At 50.2% G+C, this 16,195-nt stretch overlaps 4 non-coding genes across 4 annotated transcripts; all 4 read left to right on the top strand.

Moving 5' to 3' along the window:
• Window positions 1–5,750: 5,750 nt before the first annotated feature.
• trnam-cau (transfer RNA methionine (anticodon CAU)) lies at window positions 5,751–5,822 on the top strand. The gene has a single exon. It is a non-coding gene; the product is annotated as a tRNA-Met (tRNA).
• A 3,226-nt stretch (window positions 5,823–9,048) lies between these two features.
• On the top strand, window positions 9,049–9,120 carry trnam-cau (transfer RNA methionine (anticodon CAU)). Its single transcript has one exon. It is a non-coding gene; the product is annotated as a tRNA-Met (tRNA).
• Window positions 9,121–12,348: 3,228 nt separating this feature from the next.
• On the top strand, window positions 12,349–12,420 carry trnam-cau (transfer RNA methionine (anticodon CAU)). Its single transcript has one exon. It is a non-coding gene; the product is annotated as a tRNA-Met (tRNA).
• A 3,226-nt stretch (window positions 12,421–15,646) lies between these two features.
• Window positions 15,647–15,718, top strand: trnam-cau (transfer RNA methionine (anticodon CAU)). The gene has a single exon. It is a non-coding gene; the product is annotated as a tRNA-Met (tRNA).
• The last annotated feature ends 477 nt before the right edge of the window (window positions 15,719–16,195 follow it).

Raw genomic sequence — 16,195 nt, 5'->3', positions numbered from 1 at the left:
CCTGGGCGAAGAGTCCTCGGTGTCCATTTCTCTCTGTCCTGCCAGCACAGCATCTTTCTATCGCTCCGATAACAGACCTTTGGAGAAAGTTCACAATCAAAGTTGTTCATGTTCCCCGCATTAATGCAACTGACACCTCTCACCCAACGGTTTCAGAGAGTGAGAGAGAGAGAGAGAGAGAGACTCTAACCGCCCCCCCCCAACACCCCCCCCCCCCCCCCCCACCCCCACCCCCAGAACAACGTGCAAGTAGAAATAAATTGGTTTAATTATCGAGGAGTGGAGATAGTCCAGTTCCTGGGGATGAGACAAACATCATCGCCCCGGGGACAAAATGACAAGCAGAAGTTCTGGAAACGCTTTGCTGCTTGCAATTCTTGGAGCAATGTGGAATGTACTTCACACTGAGCAACTTTCAGCTGGCTCAGAGTCTCCAATGTACATTGCTGTGTTTGCCGCCAGCTCAGAGAGAGAGAACAATAGGAAGGACGTAGGAGTGAATAACGATCCGCGTGAGAGGGCGAATAGCTGCTCATGGAGACTGTTAGTGGCTAACAATACGTAGTGTGTCATAGCAGACGAGGTGATAACAAGGAGTCGTTTGTGTGGTAGGGGTCAAGGACATGGGGGAGTTCAGGCCCTAAAGTTATGGAACTCGATATTGAAGACCGGAGGGCTGTAAGGTCTCCAAGTGGAAAATGAGTTGTTGTTCTTTTCATCTGGAGCTAGAACACTGCTGCAAGCCTGAGACAGAGATGTTGGTCAGGGAACAGGGTGATGTGTTAAAGTGGCAGACAACCGCCAGGTCAGGGCCTTTTTCCTGCGGGCAGAACCGGGATGTTCAGCGAAGCAGTCACCCAGTTTATGCTTCATGCTACATTGGGGAAACGACACTGTGAGTAGCGAATGCAGTGGACTAGGTTGTGGCAAAAGTGCTGCTTCACCTGGCAGGTATGTTTGAGCCCTTGGATATTCAGGAGGGAGCAGGTAAATGGGCAGGTGTTACACATTCGGCGGTTGCAGGCGAAAGCGACTTGGCACTATGGGAGGTGGGTGTGGGGTGTTGCGAGTGAAGGAAGAGTGGACCCGAAGTGTAACCCCTGGCACAACGGGTGCGTGTTGGGACCATAACCCACTCTCTCCTATTCACTCAATGTCGTCTTTAGCAGCTTTCCCGTATAACTGCGCTCTGTTCTGCACCTCGCCTTCTCATCTGCTTCCGGAAAAAAGCTTGGACATAAATATTTCACAGTGATATACTGGCCCAATGTGCACAGTCGAGTTGATACACTCGTGGAGATCTGCGTGGTCTTCTCCTGTTCTCTGTATCCCATGGTGAGGAGGGTAATGCTTGTCACTGGCCGCTCGGGTGTCATAGAAGAGTTTCAAAACAAAATGGTTGAATTATCTGCCAGTGGAGAGAGCCCGGTTCCTGGGGACGTGACAAACAGCAGCAGGGAGACTGAATGAGAAGCAGCTGTTCGAGAAACTCTTTGCCGCTAGCAATTCTTAGAGCAATCTCAAATGTATTTCATAGTGAGCACGTCTCAGGTCACTCAAGCGGTGTGGGGGCATTCATCGCGCGCCGGCTCGCTGGCTCGTTGGTCTAGGCGTATGATTCTCGCTTAGGGTGCCTTACTGTGATGAGTTGCGAGAGGTCCCGGGTTCAAATCCCGGACGAGCCCGAGGTTTTTCTAAAACTTGACTTGTGCAAAACTGCCTGATTAATTTTCTCAAAAAGCACCTTGGTGAAACGAGGTTGGGCTGTCTGGAGTACGGACAAGGCAGAAAACAGGGAAGTGAAATGGTTGGATGTAGTGTCGAACAGGTTGACGTGAGCTGTGCGGTGTTTGGGGAATGTCAGCAATGAAGGTAGATTGGAAAAATTGGGACAGCTCTCCTCGGAGAACGAAGTTTTCCAAGTCATGAGGGACCTAGAAACAGGAAATAATGTTGTGAAAATGTTCCCACACCTGAAAGGTCCACAACGATTCGGCAGAATTTTAAGGTCACCAGGAAAACAAGTAAAAGTGACAGGAGGAAGAACGTTTTCGTACAGGGAGTGGTTAGTGTCAGTAAGTCCCTGTCGGACATTGACAAAGAGGAAGATTCAATGAACACAAAAGGGAATTCGGTGGTCACGTTCAGATGTGCAGATTTACGCTGAGAATGAAACGAATAGACACACGTTGACTTAAGTATAGAACCAGCAGAGCGAAGGTGGCCGCATGGCCTCCGTCTGCGCTGCGACACATGCTGTGATTCAGTGTGAATCACAGTTCGACCAACAGAATGTGGGAATTTAGTAAAAACGTTTCTATTTACACAGCCTCCGTACGTCTGCGAAACAGCATATCACACGACAGCAGCGGAGGTCTTTGACATCAGTCTCGAACGTGCGAGCCGCGTGCCAGATGAAAAGCTGAATCGCTCTGTGGACAGGGCTCAGAGCGTGGCAGCAGAGTGGCGCAGCGGGAGCGTGCTGGGCCCATAACCCAGAGGTCGATGGATCGAAACCATCCTCTGCTATTATTCAATGTCACCTCGAGCTGATTTCCTTTGGATTGGTGCTCTCTTCTGCCAGCTGCATACCCGAATGGCATGTAGCATGTCGATGCACTCGCCAAATCCACTCCATGCAAGGTGCGTGGTTTTAGAGGTCTCAGTGGCATTCTGTTGTTCGGCGGTTTTTATTCTGAACTGGATCGCAAAACCAGTTCTCTGCGATGCCAATCAGCTGGTCAAGTTGAAACAAATGTCTTGCGGTTTCGTCCATTCCCTGCAGTAATTCGCTACCCTGGTTCAGACGTGAATGACAAGCATGTCAAAAACCTCATCACGACTCAGACACAGTTCCCCCACGATTAGGACGGATCCCACCGATTGTGAATAACCTCAGAGAGAGAGAGAGAGAGAGAGAGAGACAGGCAACCGGCGTGGATTCGATGGGTTGAACGGCTTGTGTCTACGCGAGAATGGTGCTACGTGTTTATGGCGTCCCACTGCCTGTCTCTGGGACAGAGAGGCTGAGGGAGCAAAACTGGTTCATTTTTAACCGTCCCTTCCGTGTTGGACTGCCTGCAGTCCCTCAGCTCAGGGCCGTGGGGAGGACTCTCAGTGAGTGAAGGTTTCACTCGGAGTCTCTTCATCTGGGACACTTGGGGCTCAGATGTTAACTGCTGCGCGGTAGCAACAAAGAAAGCGATGCCCACTTTGCAATAGACTTTCCGTAAGATTGCTGCGTGAAGACGATTTCTGAACACCAAGAAGGCTGCACAACAATGTGAATTTACCTGGGCGAAGAGTCCTCGGTGTCCATTTCTCTCTGTCCTGCCAGCACAGCATCTTTCTATCGCTCCGATAACAGACCTTTGGAGAAAGTTCACAATCAAAGTTGTTCATGTTCCCCGCATTAATGCAACTGACACCTCTCACCCCAACGGTTTCAGAGAGTGAGAGAGAGAGAGAGAGAGACTCTACCCGCCCCACCCTACACCCCGCCCCCCCACCCCCCCCCCACCCCCAGAACAACGTGCAAGTAGAAATAAATTGGTTTAATTATCGAGGAGTGGAGATAGTCCAGTTCCTGGGGATGAGACAAACATCATCGCCCCGGGGACAAAATGACAAGCAGAAGTTCTGGAAACGCTTTGCTGCTTGCAATTCTTGGAGCAATGTGGAATGTACTTCACACTGAGCAACTTTCAGCTGGCTCAGAGTCTCCAATGTACATTGCTGTGTTTGCCGCCAGCTCAGAGAGAGAGAACAATAGGAAGGACGTAGGAGTGAATAACGATCCGCGTGAGAGGGCGAATAGCTGCTCATGGAGACTGTTAGTGGCTAACAATACGTAGTGTGTCATAGCAGACGAGGTGATAACAAGGAGTCGTTTGTGTGGTAGGGGTCAAGGACATGGGGGAGTTCAGGCCCTAAAGTTATGGAACTCGATATTGAAGACCGGAGGGCTGTAAGGTCTCCAAGTGGAAAATGAGTTGTTGTTCTTTCATCTGGAGCTAGAACACTGCTGCAAGCCTGAGACAGAGATGTTGGTCAGGGAACAGGGTGATGTGTTAAAGTGGCAGACAACCGCCAGGTCAGGGCCTTTTTCCTGCGGGCAGAACCGGGATGTTCAGCGAAGCAGTCACCCAGTTTATGCTTCATGCTACATTGGGGAAACGACACTGTGAGTAGCGAATGCAGTGGACTAGGTTGTGGCAAAAGTGCTGCTTCACCTGGCAGGTATGTTTGAGCCCTTGGATATTCAGGAGGGAGCAGGTAAATGGGCAGGTGTTACACATTCGGCGGTTGCAGGCGAAAGCGACTTGGCACTATGGGAGGTGGGTGTGGGGTGTTGCGAGTGAAGGAAGAGTGGACCCGAAGTGTAACCCCTGGCACAACGGGTGCGTGTTGGGACCATAACCCACTCTCTCCTATTCACTCAATGTCGTCTTTAGCAGCTTTCCCGTATAACTGCGCTCTGTTCTGCACCTCGCCTTCTCATCTGCTTCCGGAAAAAAGCTTGGACATAAATATTTCACAGTGATATACTGGCCCAATGTGCACAGTCGAGTTGATACACTCGTGGAGATCTGCGTGGTCTTCTCCTGTTCTCTGTATCCCATGGTGAGGAGGGTAATGCTTGTCACTGGCCGCTCGGGTGTCATAGAAGAGTTTCAAAACAAAATGGTTGAATTATCTGCCAGTGGAGAGAGCCCGGTTCCTGGGGACGTGACAAACAGCAGCAGGGAGACTGAATGAGAAGCAGCTGTTCGAGAAACTCTTTGCCGCTAGCAATTCTTAGAGCAATCTCAAATGTATTTCATAGTGAGCACGTCTCAGGTCACTCAAGCGGTGTGGGGCATTCATCGCGCGCCGGCTCGCTGGCTCGTTGGTCTAGGCGTATGATTCTCGCTTAGGGTGCCTTACTGTGATGAGTTGCGAGAGGTCCCGGGTTCAAATCCCGGACGAGCCCGAGGTTTTTCTAAAACTTGACTTGTGCAAAACTGCCTGATTAATTTTCTCAAAAAGCACCTTGGTGAAACGAGGTTGGGCTGTCTGGAGTACGGACAAGGCAGAAAACAGGGAAGTGAAATGGTTGGATGTAGTGTCGAACAGGTTGACGTGAGCTGTGCGGTGTTTGGGGAATGTCAGCAATGAAGGTAGATTGGAAAATTGGGACAGCTCTCTCGGAGAACCGAAGTTTTCCAAGTCATGAGGGACCTAGAAACAGGAAATAATGTTGTGAAAATGTTCCCACACCTGAAAGGTCCACAACGATTCGGCAGAATTTTAAGGTCACCAGGAAAACAAGTAAAAGTGACAGGAGGAAGAACGTTTTCGTACAGGGAGTGGTTAGTGTCAGTAAGTCCCTGTCGGACATTGACAAAGAGGAAGATTCAATGAACACAAAAGGGAATTCGGTGGTCACGTTCAGATGTGCAGATTTACGCTGAGAATGAAACGAATAGACACACGTTGACTTAAGTATAGAACCAGCAGAGCGAAGGTGGGCCGCATGGCCTCCGTCTGCGCTGCGACACATGTTGTGATTCAGTGTGAAATCACATCACAGTTCGACCAACAGAATGTGGGAATTTAGTAAAAACGTTTCTATTTACACAGCCTCCGTACGTCTGCGAAACAGCATATCACACGACAGCAGCGGAGGTCTTTGACATCAGTCTCGAACGTGCGAGCCGCGTGCCAGATGAAAAGCTGAATCGCTCTGTGGACAGGGCTCAGAGCGTGGCAGCAGAGTGGCGCAGCGGGAGCGTGCTGGGCCCATAACCCAGAGGTCGATGGATCGAAACCATCCTCTGCTATTATTCAATGTCACCTCGAGCTGATTTCCTTTGGATCGGTGCTCTCTTCTGCCAGCTGCATACCCGAATGGCATGTAGCATATCGATGCACTCGCCAAATCCACTCCATGCAAGGTGCGTGGTTTTAGAGGTCTCAGTGGCATTCTGTTGTTCGGCGGTTTTTATTCTGAACTGGATCGCAAAACCAGTTCTCTGCGATGCCAATCAGCTGGTCAAGTTGAAACAAATGTCTTGCGGTTTCGTCCATTCCCTGCAGTAATTCGCTACCCTGGTTCAGACGTGAATGACAAGCATGTCAAAAACCTCATCACGACTCAGACACAGTTCCCCCACGATTAGGACGGATCCCACCGATTGTGAATAACCTCAGAGAGAGAGAGAGAGAGAGAGAGAGACAGGCAACCGGCGTGGATTCGATGGGTTGAACGGCTTGTGTCTACGCGAGAATGGTGCTACGTGTTTATGGCGTCCCACTGCCTGTCTCTGGGACAGAGAGGCTGAGGGAGCAAAACTGGTTCATTTTTAACCGTCCCTTCCGTGTTGGACTGCCTGCAGTCCCTCAGCTCAGGGCCGTGGGGAGGACTCTCAGTGAGTGAAGGTTTCACTCGGAGTCTCTTCATCTGGGACACTTGGGGCTCAGATGTTAACTGCTGCGCGGTAGCAACAAAGAAAGCGATGCCCACTTTGCAATAGACTTTCCGTAAGATTGCTGCGTGAAGACGATTTCTGAACACCAAGAAGGCTGCACAACAATGTGAATTTACCTGGGCGAAGAGTCCTCGGTGTCCATTTCTCTCTGTCCTGCCAGCACAGCATCTTTCTATCGCTCCGATAACAGACCTTTGGAGAAAGTTCACAATCAAAGTTGTTCATGTTCCCCGCATTAATGCAACTGACACCTCTCACCCCAACGGTTTCAGAGAGTGAGAGAGAGAGAGAGAGAGAGACTCTACCCGCCCCCACCCTACACCCCGCCCCACCCCACCCCACCCCCACCCCCAGAACAACGTGCAAGTAGAAATAAATTGGTTTAATTATCGAGGAGTGGAGATAGTCCAGTTCCTGGGGATGAGACAAACATCATCGCCCCGGGGACAAAATGACAAGCAGAAGTTCTGGAAACGCTTTGCTGCTTGCAATTCTTGGAGCAATGTGGAATGTACTTCACACTGAGCAACTTTCAGCTGGCTCAGAGTCTCCAATGTACATTGCTGTGTTTGCCGCCAGCTCAGAGAGAGAGAACAATAGGAAGGACGTAGGAGTGAATAACGATCCGCGTGAGAGGGCGAATAGCTGCTCATGGAGACTGTTAGTGGCTAACAATACGTAGTGTGTCATAGCAGACGAGGTGATAACAAGGAGTCGTTTGTGTGGTAGGGGTCAAGGACATGGGGGAGTTCAGGCCCTAAAGTTATGGAACTCGATATTGAAGACCGGAGGGCTGTAAGGTCTCCAAGTGGAAATGAGTTGTTGTTCTTTCATCTGGAGCTAGAACACTGCTGCAAGCCTGAGACAGAGATGTTGGTCAGGGAACAGGGTGATGTGTTAAAGTGGCAGACAACCGCCAGGTCAGGGCCTTTTTCCTGCGGGCAGAACCGGGATGTTCAGCGAAGCAGTCACCCAGTTTATGCTTCATGCTACATTGGGGAAACGACACTGTGAGTAGCGAATGCAGTGGACTAGGTTGTGGCAAAAGTGCTGCTTCACCTGGCAGGTATGTTTGAGCCCTTGGATATTCAGGAGGGAGCAGGTAAATGGGCAGGTGTTACACATTCGGCGGTTGCAGGCGAAAGCGACTTGGCACTATGGGAGGTGGGTGTGGGGTGTTGCGAGTGAAGGAAGAGTGGACCCGAAGTGTAACCCCTGGCACAACGGGTGCGTGTTGGGACCATAACCCACTCTCTCCTATTCACTCAATGTCGTCTTTAGCAGCTTTCCCGTATAACTGCGCTCTGTTCTGCACCTCGCCTTCTCATCTGCTTCCGGAAAAAAAGCTTGGACATAAATATTTCACAGTGATATACTGGCCCAATGTGCACAGTCGAGTTGATACACTCGTGGAGATCTGCGTGGTCTTCTCCTGTTCTCTGTATCCCATGGTGAGGAGGGTAATGCTTGTCACTGGCCGCTCGGGTGTCATAGAAGAGTTTCAAAACAAAATGGTTGAATTATCTGCCAGTGGAGAGAGCCCGGTTCCTGGGGACGTGACAAACAGCAGCAGGGAGACTGAATGAGAAGCAGCTGTTCGAGAAACTCTTTGCCGCTAGCAATTCTTAGAGCAATCTCAAATGTATTTCATAGTGAGCACGTCTCAGGTCACTCAAGCGGTGTGGGGCATTCATCGCGCGCCGGCTCGCTGGCTCGTTGGTCTAGGCGTATGATTCTCGCTTAGGGTGCCTTACTGTGATGAGTTGCGAGAGGTCCCGGGTTCAAATCCCGGACGAGCCCGAGGTTTTTCTAAAACTTGACTTGTGCAAAACTGCCTGATTAATTTTCTCAAAAAGCACCTTGGTGAAACGAGGTTGGGCTGTCTGGAGTACGGACAAGGCAGAAAACAGGGAAGTGAAATGGTTGGATGTAGTGTCGAACAGGTTGACGTGAGCTGTGCGGTGTTTGGGGAATGTCAGCAATGAAGGTAGATTGGAAAATTGGGACAGCTCTCTCGGAGAACCGAAGTTTTCCAAGTCATGAGGGACCTAGAAACAGGAAATAATGTTGTGAAAATGTTCCCACACCTGAAAGGTCCACAACGATTCGGCAGAATTTTAAGGTCACCAGGAAAACAAGTAAAAGTGACAGGAGGAAGAACGTTTTCGTACAGGGAGTGGTTAGTGTCAGTAAGTCCCTGTCGGACATTGACAAAGAGGAAGATTCAATGAACACAAAAGGGAATTCGGTGGTCACGTTCAGATGTGCAGATTTACGCTGAGAATGAAACGAATAGACACACGTTGACTTAAGTATAGAACCAGCAGAGCGAAGGTGGGCCGCATGGCCTCCGTCTGCGCTGCGACACATGTTGTGATTCAGTGTGAAATCACATCACAGTTCGACCAACAGAATGTGGGAATTTAGTAAAAACGTTTCTATTTACACAGCCTCCGTACGTCTGCGAAACAGCATATCACACGACAGCAGCGGAGGTCTTTGACATCAGTCTCGAACGTGCGAGCCGCGTGCCAGATGAAAAGCTGAATCGCTCTGTGGACAGGGCTCAGAGCGTGGCAGCAGAGTGGCGCAGCGGGAGCGTGCTGGGCCCATAACCCAGAGGTCGATGGATCGAAACCATCCTCTGCTATTATTCAATGTCACCTCGAGCTGATTTCCTTTGGATTGGTGCTCTCTTCTGCCAGCTGCATACCCGAATGGCATGTAGCATATCGATGCACTCGCCAAATCCACTCCATGCAAGGTGCGTGGTTTTAGAGGTCTCAGTGGCATTCTGTTGTTCGGCGGTTTTTATTCTGAACTGGATCGCAAAACCAGTTCTCTGCGATGCCAATCAGCTGGTCAAGTTGAAACAAATGTCTTGCGGTTTCGTCCATTCCCTGCAGTAATTCGCTACCCTGGTTCAGACGTGAATGACAAGCATGTCAAAAACCTCATCACGACTCAGACACAGTTCCCCCACGATTAGGACGGATCCCACCGATTGTGAATAACCTCAGAGAGAGAGAGAGAGAGAGAGAGACAGGCAATCGGCGTGGATTCGATGGGTTGAACGGCTTGTGTCTACGCGAGAATGGTGCTACGTGTTTATGGCGTCCCACTGCCTGTCTCTGGGACAGAGAGGCTGAGGGAGCAAAACTGGTTCATTTTTAACCGTCCCTTCCGTGTTGGACTGCCTGCAGTCCCTCAGCTCAGGGCCGTGGGGAGGACTCTCAGTGAGTGAAGGTTTCACTCGGAGTCTCTTCATCTGGGACACTTGGGGCTCAGATGTTAACTGCTGCGCGGTAGCAACAAAGAAAGCGATGCCCACTTTGCAATAGACTTTCCGTAAGATTGCTGCGTGAAGACGATTTCTGAACACCAAGAAGGCTGCACAACAATGTGAATTTACCTGGGCGAAGAGTCCTCGGTGTCCATTTCTCTCTGTCCTGCCAGCACAGCATCTTTCTATCGCTCCGATAACAGACCTTTGGAGAAAGTTCACAATCAAAGTTGTTCATGTTCCCCGCATTAATGCAACTGACACCTCTCACCCCAACGGTTTCAGAGAGTGAGAGAGAGAGAGAGAGAGAGAGACTCTACCCGCCCCCACCCTACACCCCGCCCCACCCCACCCCCACCCCCACCCCCAGAACAACGTGCAAGTAGAAATAAATTGGTTTAATTATCGAGGAGTGGAGATAGTCCAGTTCCTGGGGATGAGACAAACATCATCGCCCCGGGGACAAAATGACAAGCAGAAGTTCTGGAAACGCTTTGCTGCTTGCAATTCTTGGAGCAATGTGGAATGTACTTCACACTGAGCAACTTTCAGCTGGCTCAGAGTCTCCAATGTACATTGCTGTGTTTGCCGCCAGCTCAGAGAGAGAGAACAATAGGAAGGACGTAGGAGTGAATAACGATCCGCGTGAGAGGGCGAATAGCTGCTCATGGAGACTGTTAGTGGCTAACAATACGTAGTGTGTCATAGCAGACGAGGTGATAACAAGGAGTCGTTTGTGTGGTAGGGGTCAAGGACATGGGGGAGTTCAGGCCCTAAAGTTATGGAACTCGATATTGAAGACCGGAGGGCTGTAAGGTCTCCAAGTGGAAAATGAGTTGTTGTTCTTTCATCTGGAGCTAGAACACTGCTGCAAGCCTGAGACAGAGATGTTGGTCAGGGAACAGGGTGATGTGTTAAAGTGGCAGACAACCGCCAGGTCAGGGCCTTTTTCCTGCGGGCAGAACCGGGATGTTCAGCGAAGCAGTCACCCAGTTTATGCTTCATGCTACATTGGGGAAACGACACTGTGAGTAGCGAATGCAGTGGACTAGGTTGTGGCAAAAGTGCTGCTTCACCTGGCAGGTATGTTTGAGCCCTTGGATATTCAGGAGGGAGCAGGTAAATGGGCAGGTGTTACACATTCGGCGGTTGCAGGCGAAAGCGACTTGGCACTATGGGAGGTGGGTGTGGGGTGTTGCGAGTGAAGGAAGAGTGGACCCGAAGTGTAACCCCTGGCACAACGGGTGCGTGTTGGGACCATAACCCACTCTCTCCTATTCACTCAATGTCGTCTTTAGCAGCTTTCCCGTATAACTGCGCTCTGTTCTGCACCTCGCCTTCTCATCTGCTTCCGGAAAAAAGCTTGGACATAAATATTTCACAGTGATATACTGGCCCAATGTGCACAGTCGAGTTGATACACTCGTGGAGATCTGCGTGGTCTTCTCCTGTTCTCTGTATCCCATGGTGAGGAGGGTAATGCTTGTCACTGGCCGCTCGGGTGTCATAGAAGAGTTTCAAAACAAAATGGTTGAATTATCTGCCAGTGGAGAGAGCCCGGTTCCTGGGGACGTGACAAACAGCAGCAGGGAGACTGAATGAGAAGCAGCTGTTCGAGAAACTCTTTGCCGCTAGCAATTCTTAGAGCAATCTCAAATGTATTTCATAGTGAGCACGTCTCAGGTCACTCAAGCGGTGTGGGGCATTCATCGCGCGCCGGCTCGCTGGCTCGTTGGTCTAGGCGTATGATTCTCGCTTAGGGTGCCTTACTGTGATGAGTTGCGAGAGGTCCCGGGTTCAAATCCCGGACGAGCCCGAGGTTTTTCTAAAACTTGACTTGTGCAAAACTGCCTGATTAATTTTCTCAAAAAGCACCTTGGTGAAACGAGGTTGGGCTGTCTGGAGTACGGACAAGGCAGAAAACAGGGAAGTGAAATGGTTGGATGTAGTGTCGAACAGGTTGACGTGAGCTGTGCGGTGTTTGGGGAATGTCAGCAATGAAGGTAGATTGGAAAATTGGGACAGCTCTCCTCGGAGAACCGAAGTTTTCCAAGTCATGAGGGACCTAGAAACAGGAAATAATGTTGTGAAAATGTTCCCACACCTGAAAGGTCCACAACGATTCGGCAGAATTTTAAGGTCACCAGGAAAACAAGTAAAAGTGACAGGAGGAAGAACGTTTTCGTACAGGGAGTGGTTAGTGTCAGTAAGTCCCTGTCGGACATTGACAAAGAGGAAGATTCAATGAACACAAAAGGGAATTCGGTGGTCACGTTCAGATGTGCAGATTTACGCTGAGAATGAAACGAATAGACACACGTTGACTTAAGTATAGAACCAGCAGAGCGAAGGTGGGCCGCATGGCCTCCGTCTGCGCTGCGACACATGTTGTGATTCAGTGTGAAATCACATCACAGTTCGACCAACAGAATGTGGGAATTTAGTAAAAACGTTTCTATTTACACAGCCTCCGTACGTCTGCGAAACAGCATATCACACGACAGCAGCGGAGGTCTTTGACATCAGTCTCGAACGTGCGAGCCGCGTGCCAGATGAAAAGCTGAATCGCTCTGTGGACAGGGCTCAGAGCGTGGCAGCAGAGTGGCGCAGCGGGAGCGTGCTGGGCCCATAACCCAGAGGTCGATGGATCGAAACCATCCTCTGCTATTATTCAATGTCACCTCGAGCTGATTTCCTTTGGATCGGTGCTCTCTTCTGCCAGCTGCATACCCGAATGGCATGTAGCATATCGATGCACTCGCCAAATCCACTCCATGCAAGGTGCGTGGTTTTAGAGGTCTCAGTGGCATTCTGTTGTTCGGCGGTTTTTATTCTGAACTGGATCGCAAAACCAGTTCTCTGCGATGCCAATCAGCTGGTCAAGTTGAAACAAATGTCTTGCGGTTTCGTCCATTCCCTGCAGTAATTCGCTACCCTGGTTCAGACGTGAATGACAAGCATGTCAAAAACCTCATCACGACTCAGACACAGTTCCCCCACGATTAGGACGGATCCCACCGATTGTGAATAACCTCAGAGAGAGAGAGAGAGAGAGAGAGACAGGCAACCGGCGTGGATTCGATGGGTTGAACGGCTTGTGTCTACGCGAGAATGGTGCTACGTGTTTATGGCGTCCCACTGCCTGTCTCTGGGACAGAGAGGCTGAGGGAGCAAAACTGGTTCATTTTTAACCGTCCCTTCCGTGTTGGACTGCCTGCAGTCCCTCAGCTCAGGGCCGTGGGGAGGACTCTCAGTGAGTGAAGGTTTCACTCGGAGTCTCTTCATCTGGGACACTTGGGGCTCAGATGTTAACTGCTGCGCGGTAGCAACAAAGAAAGCGATGCCCACTTTGCAATAGACTTTCCGTAAGATTGCTGCGTGAAGACGATTTCTGAACACCAAGAAGGCTGCACAACAATGTGAATTTACCTGGGCGAAGAGTCCTCGGTGTCCATTTCTCTCTGTCCTGCCAGCACAGCATCTTTCTATCGCTCCGATAACAGACCTTTGGAGAAAGTTCACAATCAAAGTTGTTCATGTTCCCCGCATTAATGCAACTGACACCTCTCACCCCAACGGTTTCAGAGAGTGAGAGAGAGAGAGAGAGAGAGAGACTCTACCCGCCCCCACCCTACACCCCGCCCACCCCACCCCCACCCCACCCCCAGAACAACGTGCAAGTAGAAATAAATTGGTTTAATTATCGAGGAGTGGAGATAGTCCAGTTCCTGGGGATGAGACAAACATCATCGCCCCGGGGACAAAATGACAAGCAGAAGTTCTGGAAACGCTTTGCTGCTTGCAATTCTTGGAGCAATGTGGAATGTACTTCACACTGAGCAACTTTCAGCTGGCTCAGAGTCTCCAATGTACATTGCTGTGTTTGCCGCCAGCTCAGAGAGAGAGAACAATAGGAAGGACGTAGGAGTGAATAACGATCCGCGTGAGAGGGCGAATAGCTGCTCATGGAGACTGTTAGTGGCTAACAATACGTAGTGTGTCATAGCAGACGAGGTGATAACAAGGAGTCGTTTGTGTGGTAGGGGTCAAGGACATGGGGGAGTTCAGGCCCTAAAGTTATGGAACTCGATATTGAAGACCGGAGGGCTGTAAGGTCTCCAAGTGGAAAATGAGTTGTTGTTCTTTCATCTGGAGCTAGAACACTGCTGCAAGCCTGAGACAGAGATGTTGGTCAGGGAACAGGGTGATGTGTTAAAGTGGCAGACAACCGCCAGGTCAGGGCCTTTTTCCTGCGGGCAGAACCGGGATGTTCAGCGAAGCAGTCACCCAGTTTATGCTTCATGCTACATTGGGGAAACGACACTGTGAGTAGCGAATGCAGTGGACTAGGTTGTGGCAAAAGTGCTGCTTCACCTGGCAGGTATGTTTGAGCCCTTGGATATTCAGGAGGGAGCAGGTAAATGGGCAGGTGTTACACATTCGGCGGTTGCAGGCGAAAGCGACTTGGCACTATGGGAGGTGGGTGTGGGGTGTTGCGAGTGAAGGAAGAGTGGACCCGAAGTGTAACCCCTGGCACAACGGGTGCGTGTTGGGACCATAACCCACTCTCTCCTATTCACTCAATGTCGTCTTTAGCAGCTTTCCCGTATAACTGCGCTCTGTTCTGCACCTCGCCTTCTCATCTGCTTCCGGAAAAAAGCTTGGACATAAATATTTCACAGTGATATACTGGCCCAATGTGCACAGTCGAGTTGATACACTCGTGGAGATCTGCGTGGTCTTCTCCTGTTCTCTGTATCCCATGGTGAGGAGGGTAATGCTTGTCACTGGCCGCTCGGGTGTCATAGAAGAGTTTCAAAACAAAATGGTTGAATTATCTGCCAGTGGAGAGAGCCCGGTTCCTGGGGACGTGACAAACAGCAGCAGGGAGACTGAATGAGAAGCAGCTGTTCGAGAAACTCTTTGCCGCTAGCAATTCTTAGAGCAATCTCAAATGTATTTCATAGTGAGCACGTCTCAGGTCACTCAAGCGGTGTGGGGCATTCATCGCGCGCCGGCTCGCTGGCTCGTTGGTCTAGGCGTATGATTCTCGCTTAGGGTGCCTTACTGTGATGAGTTGCGAGAGGTCCCGGGTTCAAATCCCGGACGAGCCCGAGGTTTTTCTAAAACTTGACTTGTGCAAAACTGCCTGATTAATTTTCTCAAAAAGCACCTTGGTGAAACGAGGTTGGGCTGTCTGGAGTACGGACAAGGCAGAAAACAGGGAAGTGAAATGGTTGGATGTAGTGTCGAACAGGTTGACGTGAGCTGTGCGGTGTTTGGGGAATGTCAGCAATGAAGGTAGATTGGAAAATTGGGACAGCTCTCCTCGGAGAACCGAAGTTTTCCAAGTCATGAGGGACCTAGAAACAGGAAATAATGTTGTGAAAATGTTCCCACACCTGAAAGGTCCACAACGATTCGGCAGAATTTTAAGGTCACCAGGAAAACAAGTAAAAGTGACAGGAGGAAGAACGTTTTCGTACAGGGAGTGGTTAGTGTCAGTAAGTCCCTGTCGGACATTGACAAAGAGGAAGATTCAATGAACACAAAAGGGAATTCGGTGGTCACGTTCAGATGTGCAGATTTACGCTGAGAATGAAACGAATAGACACACGTTGACTTAAGTATAGAACCAGCAGAGCGAAGGTGGGCCGCATGGCCTCCGTCTGCGCTGCGACACATGTTGTGATTCAGTGTGAAATCACATCACAGTTCGACCAACAGAATGTGGGAATTTAGTAAAAACGTTTCTATTTACACAGCCTCCGTACGTCTGCGAAACAGCATATCACACGACAGCAGCGGAGGTCTTTGACATCAGTCTCGAACGTGCGAGCCGCGTGCCAGATGAAAAGCTGAATCGCTCTGTGGACAGGGCTCAGAGCGTGGCAGCAGAGTGGCGCAGCGGGAGCGTGCTGGGCCCATAACCCAGAGGTCGATGGATCGAAACCATCCTCTGCTATTATTCAATGTCACCTCGAGCTGATTTCCTTTGGATCGGTGCTCTCTTCTGCCAGCTGCATACCCGAATGGCATGTAGCATATCGATGCACTCGCCAAATCCACTCCATGCAAGGTGCGTGGTTTTAGAGGTCTCAGTGGCATTCTGTTGTTCGGCGGTTTTTATTCTGAACTGGATCGCAAAACCAGTTCTCTGCGATGCCAATCAGCTGGTCAAGTTGAAACAAATGTCTTGCGGTTTCGTCCATTCCCTGCAGTAATTCGCTACCCTGGTTCAGACGTGAATGACAAGCATGTCAAAAACCTCATCACGACTCAGACACAGTTCCCCCACGATTAGGACGGATCCCACCGATTGTGAATAACCTCAGAGAGAGAGAGAGAGAGAGACAGGCAACGGCGTGGATTCGATGGGTTGAACGGCTTGTGTCTACGCGAGAATGGTGCTACGTGTTTATGGCGTCCCACTGCCTGTCTC

This window comes from Hemiscyllium ocellatum, assembly GCF_020745735.1.
Source record: "Hemiscyllium ocellatum isolate sHemOce1 chromosome 27 unlocalized genomic scaffold, sHemOce1.pat.X.cur. SUPER_27_unloc_24, whole genome shotgun sequence".
Lineage (NCBI taxonomy): Eukaryota > Metazoa > Chordata > Chondrichthyes > Orectolobiformes > Hemiscylliidae > Hemiscyllium > Hemiscyllium ocellatum.
This window is presented reverse-complemented; position numbering and strand designations above follow the sequence as displayed.